The sequence below is a fragment of the Pinus tabuliformis genome, chromosome 4_1 (genome assembly GCF_031772625.1).
Source record: "Pinus tabuliformis cultivar Carrire ecotype Pingquan chromosome 4_1, CPIR1, whole genome shotgun sequence".
In the NCBI taxonomy this organism is placed as follows: domain Eukaryota; kingdom Viridiplantae; phylum Streptophyta; class Pinopsida; order Pinales; family Pinaceae; genus Pinus; species Pinus tabuliformis.
Window position 1 is genome coordinate 18,029,712 of NC_142303.1, and position 7,837 is coordinate 18,037,548.

Below are 7,837 nucleotides of genomic sequence, written 5' to 3' on the forward strand. Positions count from 1 at the left end.
TTAATATGGGAATAAATATAAAACTGAAAATAGCTGCTAAACCAAAATTAGGTGCCCAAAACCAACCCGACTGGTCCAATGGATAAATAAAAAATACAGAAACAAAAGACAGCAATTGGAGCAGAGACCGTGTTGACTTTGACTTTACATGAGTTTTATATAAACATGCATTATGTTCTCTCTCAAACGCGATATAAAACCGTCCTGTTATCTATTAAGAGGTGATAATTTAGTTTAGATAGTAATTTTTTTTTTTTTTTTTAATATATACAGAAATAGTGGGAGCGCTTGAATAGTTGTTTTAAGTGGAAATTGATTTAGCAATATTAAAATTGTGTGAGCATCTAAAATTTTGAAGCATGATAACGATTGTTAAAATAAGTTAATTACTATAGGATGAAGAGTTAAATTATAGTAGATTTGAGTGAAGAGTTAAATTATAGTAGATTTGAGTGTGTAGTTGCATACTAAGTTATTTATAGAATTAAGTTATAGTAGATGTGAGTGTGTGATTGCATGTGAAATTATTTTAAGTGAGTAGCTGGTGGAAAATGTTTGAATACTTTTCACTCCTTTCATGATATAATCAAGTTTGTGTGAGTTCATTATTATAAGTGTGATCAATAAAAGACTGGAACCTTTTATGTTTCTTTTGTGGAAATTGTGTTTTGCCCTACTCTCCCTTTCCAAAAAAATTAGTATCGCAACCAGGTTACAAAAAGCCACAGAAAAAGGATTAGCAACCATCAAATTTGTGTGAGTTCATTCAAGTTTGTGTGACCAATAAAATACTTGAACCTGGTGTGTTTTATGTGGAAATTATGATTTGCCTACTTTACCCTTCCAGTATGGCAGCCAACTTAAAAAAAGCAACCGAAAACAGATTAGCAACCGTCCGTGATTGAGAAATATTTTTTCTCTCTTATTTGAGGTATAACACACCTTACAACTGTAGTCAATGGGTTATAAACTTATAACGCTCTTAGACCTAGCAAAGCCACATTAAAGGTCACAACGTCTGATTAACTGCGTTATAACACTCTTGGGCCTGGCAGAGAGCCGCGTTAAAAGTCCCAACCGCGAATTAACCGGTGGTGTTAGAGTACTAACGTGGGACTTCACCGTCGTGAGGAGCGTTAGCACGCATACATATTCAACCCTACAACGCGTAACTATGAACCCGTAAGTTTTCAAAGAAGTACTTTAACGTTCACAAACTCACGTGGAGTACCTTTCTCAAATTTGTTTTGCTCATGTGGGTAGTTTTTAAAAGGTCATATTAAAGTGGTTATTTCAATATGTGAAGGTTTATATAAGTTTGTTTTTCAAAGGTGCGGTAAAAATGTTTTTTTATTATATTAAAGTTTTCAAAAAGGGTTTTTGGAAAAACGTTTTTTTTAAGTTTTTTTTTAATTAAAAAAAACAAAAATTGCGGTTTAGTAGAAAGAAATTTTTTTAGGGTTTTTTGAAAAAGGTTTTTTGAAGTGGATTTTTTCTCAAATTTCGGCATGATTTTCCACCATTTACAGGAAAGGATTATGATGTTTGGGCCATTAAGATGGCGTTATACAGGATTATGTCTAATTTGGGTTTTGAGAACCTAAAAATGAAGAAGAAGAATTAGCCCTCACTAATGCACAGAGGGAACTCTGCAAGAGAGACAAAAAGAAGAATACACAAGCATTGCAATGTATCGAGCATGGATTTGACCCAGGTGTGTTTTAGAAGATTATGATCATGTCTTCAACAAAGATACCATGGGAGACCTTGGTGACAAGTTGTATAGGTGTGGCCAAAGTCAATATTGTTAAGTTGCAGAATACTTGTTATGAAACGAGCTCACAAAAAGATAGAAAAGATAGATCAACGCCTTAGAAACCAACCTCTTCGAGGGGGCAACCTCCTTACATTACACAAATGAACAATTCTTGGATGATACAAATGAAAAGACTTCCTTTCTATATATAGGAGGCTGAGGGGTCATAATATAGTGAGAGCAAACATAACAATAATAATGTAAGCGCACAATAATAACAATAGTGGGCTTTTATGGGGTACAATAATAATAATACGAGGACAATATGGGTAGAACAATATAATAAAGGGGTTGTACTAATAACAATAAGGGGTTGCACTAGTAATATAGGGACCTAACATGCCCCTCTCCTTCCAAAAGTGTTGTCCTCAATGCTTGAGTAGTTCTTGATGCTCTTGTATAAAATTCGTGTCCTCCCATGTGGAATCTTCAACGGGTAAATTGTTCCACTTGATGAGATACTCTGAAATTGATCGATTTCGTAGCTATCGTGTTCTTCTTTCTGTTACTGCTCTAAGCTCCAATATGATTTTTCCTTCCTCATCAAGTTCTCACAATATTGTTTGAACTCGGATCTTCTGCAACTTTTGAATGAGTGGCCACACTTATTTGTCCTTCTTCCATTCATACCTTGTTTCATTTATCCAATCTGATTGGATAATAGAAATGGCACACAACAATGCTTCCACATCCTTATGCTTTCTTGAGAGTGCATCTGCCACAACATTTTGCTTCCCTTTTTTGTAGATGATTTCAAAGTCATAACCCAACATCTTTGTGACTCATTTTTTTTGCTCTTCAGAGGATAATCTTTGTTCTAAAAAGTATTTAATACTATCATGATCCGTTTTTACCTTGAAGTGTCTTCCCATTAGGTAAGGTCACCATTTCTTAAGTGCGTGTAGTATTGCCAACATTTCCTTCTCATAAATAGCTTTCTTGAGGGACATTTGTTTTTATGTATGTAACCATAAAAATACCCAATCGCTTACATCAAAACTTCTTTCATTGCGACGTTGATCTGCCTGTTGTTTCTTTCAATTCTACACCAAAGTGGTGTTATCATTTAAAAGTTGGAGAACTTGTTGTTGATGCTCGATGTGGTCTTTCACTACTTGAATCTTTTCCTTCTTGATATGTCCTTCTATATTAAGAGTTTGAAGAGTAGTAATTTCTTCCAGTGCATTACAAGATATGGTCAGATTCATTTCTTGATGCTCTATATGATCTTTCACTTCTTGAACATTTTTCTTCTTGATATGTCCTTCTAGCTTGATAGTTTGAGGAGTGGTAATTCCGGCCATTGCATTACAAGATATGGTTGGAGTCATTTCTTATTTCTTGATGTGGTCTTTCACTTTTTGAACCTTCTTCTTCTTGATATGTTCTTCTATCTTAAGAGTTTGAGGAGTATTAATTATTTCCAATGCTTTACATGATGTGGTCGGATTCATTTCTTCTTTTTTCTAGGGTTGGTTCTTGGTGTATATACGATTCTTTTGACGTTTCTTGATCCTTTTCTTCCTCCTCTCCACAATCAATGTAAGATAATTTCTTCTCACCACACTTATGACCTTTAATGTATTTTTTATCACAATTGTAACTCTCTTTTTTCTTCCAATTGTTGTGGTGTAACCCTTGTAGGTTGTGGAAGGCTAGGAGAAACAACACTTCCATCTTTATAGTTGTGAGGGGTAGACTTCCTTGTTGCCATAATTTTTCCGTCAACTTTGTAACAAAGCCCTTTTTCTCTTTTTTCTTCCAATTGTTGTGGTGTTGCTATGAAGAAGGTGTTTCTCTTTGTATCCTCATAATGTGCTCTAATTTCCTCTGTGAAAATTGACCATGTAACAAGTGGTTTACGAGAACAAAACCCTTTATACCATAAAAATTGATCTTGTTCTAAATATGAAGATGCAATACATACCTTTTGTAACAGTGGTACACCATGTAGATCAAAATATTTCTCCATATATAGTATCTAATTTACTAGATCCTTGCCATCAAACTTCCTCATCTCAAGTTTTCTTGATTTTAGGAGCTCAATATTGAAATGACTGTAACTCTGTAATTTCAGGTCTCCAAGTTTTGAAATTTCTTCCTGCTGTAGCTCTCTGAGTTGTCTTTCTAACCCCACAAGTTTGATCAGAATTTGATTATCTAAGTAAGAGTTATGTCAAATCTCCCACATTGACCTGATTATATACTAGTTCAATAGAGCAAAATTGTACGACATGCCACGTCTCACTATTTTGACCTTAGTACCTGAAACTAATATACAGAAAACTACAGGAAGTCCTCTTTTGGTAACTTCTTACTAAAATTCAATCTGATTCTCAGAGAGAAAGTTAGGATGCTTTTCCCAAGGTGACCTGTTTGGAATGTAATTCAGGGCTCTGCAAAAACCCTCACCTCCTTAGATTATATCTCTGAAACTATAGTGAGATAGGACCTGAAATTCGAAGTCGAGGTTTAGACCGATTGCTTCTAAAATGGGTTTTTTGTTAGCTTCTAAAAATTTGTAGAGAAAGCGTTATAGCAAACATTCCACAATGACTTGTTTTAGATGAAATTATGGAGCTTGCAAAAACCCTAAATTCCTCAGATCATATCTCCGAAAATATAGCGATACAAGATATGAAATTCAGTTGTGAGGTTAAGCACGATTTCTTCTCAAATGGGGTTTTTTTTCACTTCTGAAACATTCCAGACAAAAAGTTATAGCGAAAGTTCCATGATGACCTGTTTGGAGCAGCGAAATCCTAGAATCCAAAGCTCTCATACCAAATGTTATGAAACTAACTCACAAGAAGATAGAAAAGATAGATCAATGCCTTAGAAACCAACCTCTTCAAGGGGGCAACCTCCTTTACATTACACAAATGAACAATTCTTGGATGATACAAATGAAAAGACTTCCTTTCTATATATAGGAGTCTAAGGGGTCATAATATAATCATAGCCAACATAACAATAATAATGTAAGGGCACAATAATAACAATACTCGGCTTCTATGGGGCACAATAATAATAATATGGGGACTACATGGGCAGAACAATATAATAAGGGGTTTGTACTAATAACAATAAGGGGTTGCACTAGTAGTATAGGGACCTAACAATACTAGGATAGATTTTGAAACTATGAAGATGAAGGGGAGAGAGGACATCGATTCTTTCATGAATCGGGTCATCACTATTGTAAATCACTTAAAAATTTATGGTGATGAAATTAAAGATCAAAGATTGGTTGAGAAGGTCCTCAAATCTTTGTCTACCAAATTTGATGTTGTTGAGTGAGGCTTCTGTGATCCATATCAAGATTGAGAAAGTATTTCAGTGTAAATCACATGATAGAATAATTGTCAACGCGTTTCGAACCAACAAGTGTGATTCATCGTTAGGAAAAGTTGAAGAACCAGATCATGGCTGCATATTAAATAGGGAGAGCAGATCATCCAATGGCTAGGTTTGACTAAAAACAGCTATATTGAAAAAACGACTATATTAGGACAGACCTAATAAATGGCTAAGAATGACCCAGAACAGTTAGATTTGACTATTCAACAAGTTTAATTAAATAATATTATTATGTTAAAATATTATTTTAATATTTATCATGAGTTATTTAGGTGAAAAGATAATCATATTTAATAATAATATTAGGGGATATTATATTAGAAATGCTAGAATAATATATCTAGGGATACTCCTTGTTAGTAATCGGAAGGATTTAATATTAATTAAAAATAAATATTATACTATTATTATAATAATGTCATAGTATTCAACTTATTATTAATGTCTAGTGTAACTAATTAATATAAATCTAATAAAAAGGAATAAGTAATAATAGATCTATGTAATATTAAATATACTAGATCATTCAGATTAGTGTTATTATCATCGTTATTATTATATTATTATTATTAATATTGGAATTAAAAGTCATATTTGTTATGATACTGGTATTATTATATTAGTATTCTAATTCTAGGGAATTTAGTAATAGTAAGGATCTATTGTATTGTTATTAATAATGTAATAGTGCTATAATAATAATATTCTATTAAGGGAAGGGTGACTAACCAACATAGAATTATTAGAAAAGTCATCTGCATAAATTTGTAATTTAAATATCATATGTTATATAATTTAATCATATAAGAAAGGAATGAAAAGAAAACAAGGAAGATTTTTCACAGAGGATCAAAGAACTAAGGCTAAAGAAAGAAGGTTAAAGAATATCAAGGGGATATCCTAGGGACAAGATATTAAAAGAGGGAGGGGAGGAAGGGGAGGAAATGACTAGGAGGCAATGGCCGGGACCCAGCAACTACTGATCTTCCAACTATCATCTCTATTGAGATTGCTTGGCCTTTTTTCAATCTCAATGGCTTGCCTAAATTTTCAGTGGTGGAACTGCAGAACTCTAGCAATAATATCGGCCTCCTCAATACAGACATGATGTTTGGTCTTTTCTGCATTCTCTGCTAGAGCGGAAGACTTAGTTCTCCTATGCTTAAGATCAGCTGCGTGCTCACTAATCCTTTGATTAATAGAGCGTCCAGTCTCACCAATATAGGGGGTCCCATAGGAATAAGGAATAATATAGACTCCCTTCATGTCCTTCGGGATGATAGGATCCTTCACTGAACAGAGGGGCTTATGAATGGTGTTAAGGGGTCTAAATGTCGAGGGAACATTATGACTCCTAAGAACCTCACAGTCTTATCAGTGTTTCCTTGAACATAAGGTAGATCGACCCTTGGGATTTGTTCTTTAGGTTCTTTTTTAACTATAGAATTTTTGGAAGCTTTGAGGAAAGCCTTCTGACTAAGGTATCTACTATAACCATTCTCAAAAAAGACATTAAGGAGATGGAAATTTTCCTTCTCGAAGCTCTTTTCATCAGAGATCCTTAGGGCATGAGTAGCGAGAGTGTTGAGAATGCCTAACTTTTGAGCTGGGAAATGATGGGAACTGGCATGGAGATATTGTTCTGTATGTGTTTTCTTCCGAAATATTTGGTGGGAGAGGGAACCATCAATATTCTTAGAAATAAGAATATCAAGGAAAGGGAGGCAACCATCAACTTCCTTTTCCATGGTGAACTTAATGGTGGAGGATTGACTGTTGAGATGATGGAAGAAGAGATCTAACTCCTCTTGGCCATGCAACCAGATGACATTAGTGTCATCCACAATTCTTTTCCAAAGCTTAGGAAGGAGGCGAGCCAAGGATAGAGCCTTGGATTCAAAATCTTTCATAAAAATATTAGCCACAATAGGGGACAGGGGTGATCCCATGGCAACATCGCAAGTTTTCTCAAAGAACTCACCTTCAAAATTGAAAAAGGTGGATGTGAGACAGATCTCAACTAACCAAGCTGTATCAGGATCCGTTAGGCGAATGATCACTTCCATGGCCTCATTTATAGGGATGCAAGTGTAAAGGGAGACCACATCAAAACTAACAAGAATGTCCTCAGGGTCAAGCTAAATGTCTTTTAGCTCTACAACAAAGGAAACAGAGTCTTTGACAAAGGACTTTATATGGCCAACTAAGCGTTTAAGATTTAAGGCAAGGAATTTAGTTAGAAGGAGGTGGGACCACCAATAGTGTTGACAATGGGTCTTAAGGGAGCCCCCTCCTGACGATGAACCACACTTGTTGATTCGAAATGCGTTAACAATTATTTTATTATGTGATTTACGCCGAAATAATTTCTCAAATTTGATGTTGTTATAGCAGACATAGAAGAGGCCAAGGATTTGACATCAGTGTCAGTTGATGAGTTGATGGGATCACTTCTATCACATGAGGCAAGGATGTACAAATATAGGGATTCCACTTTAGAAACTACTCTCAAAAGTCGTGTTTCTATTTCAAGAGACAAAGGTCGAGGTAGAAGTAGATTGAGAGGTAGAGGACGATGCAGAAGATGTGGTGGTGAGAGAGATGACCGAGAAGAGCATGAACATGAAAGTGGAAGCAACTGTAGAAGCTTCAATAATAATC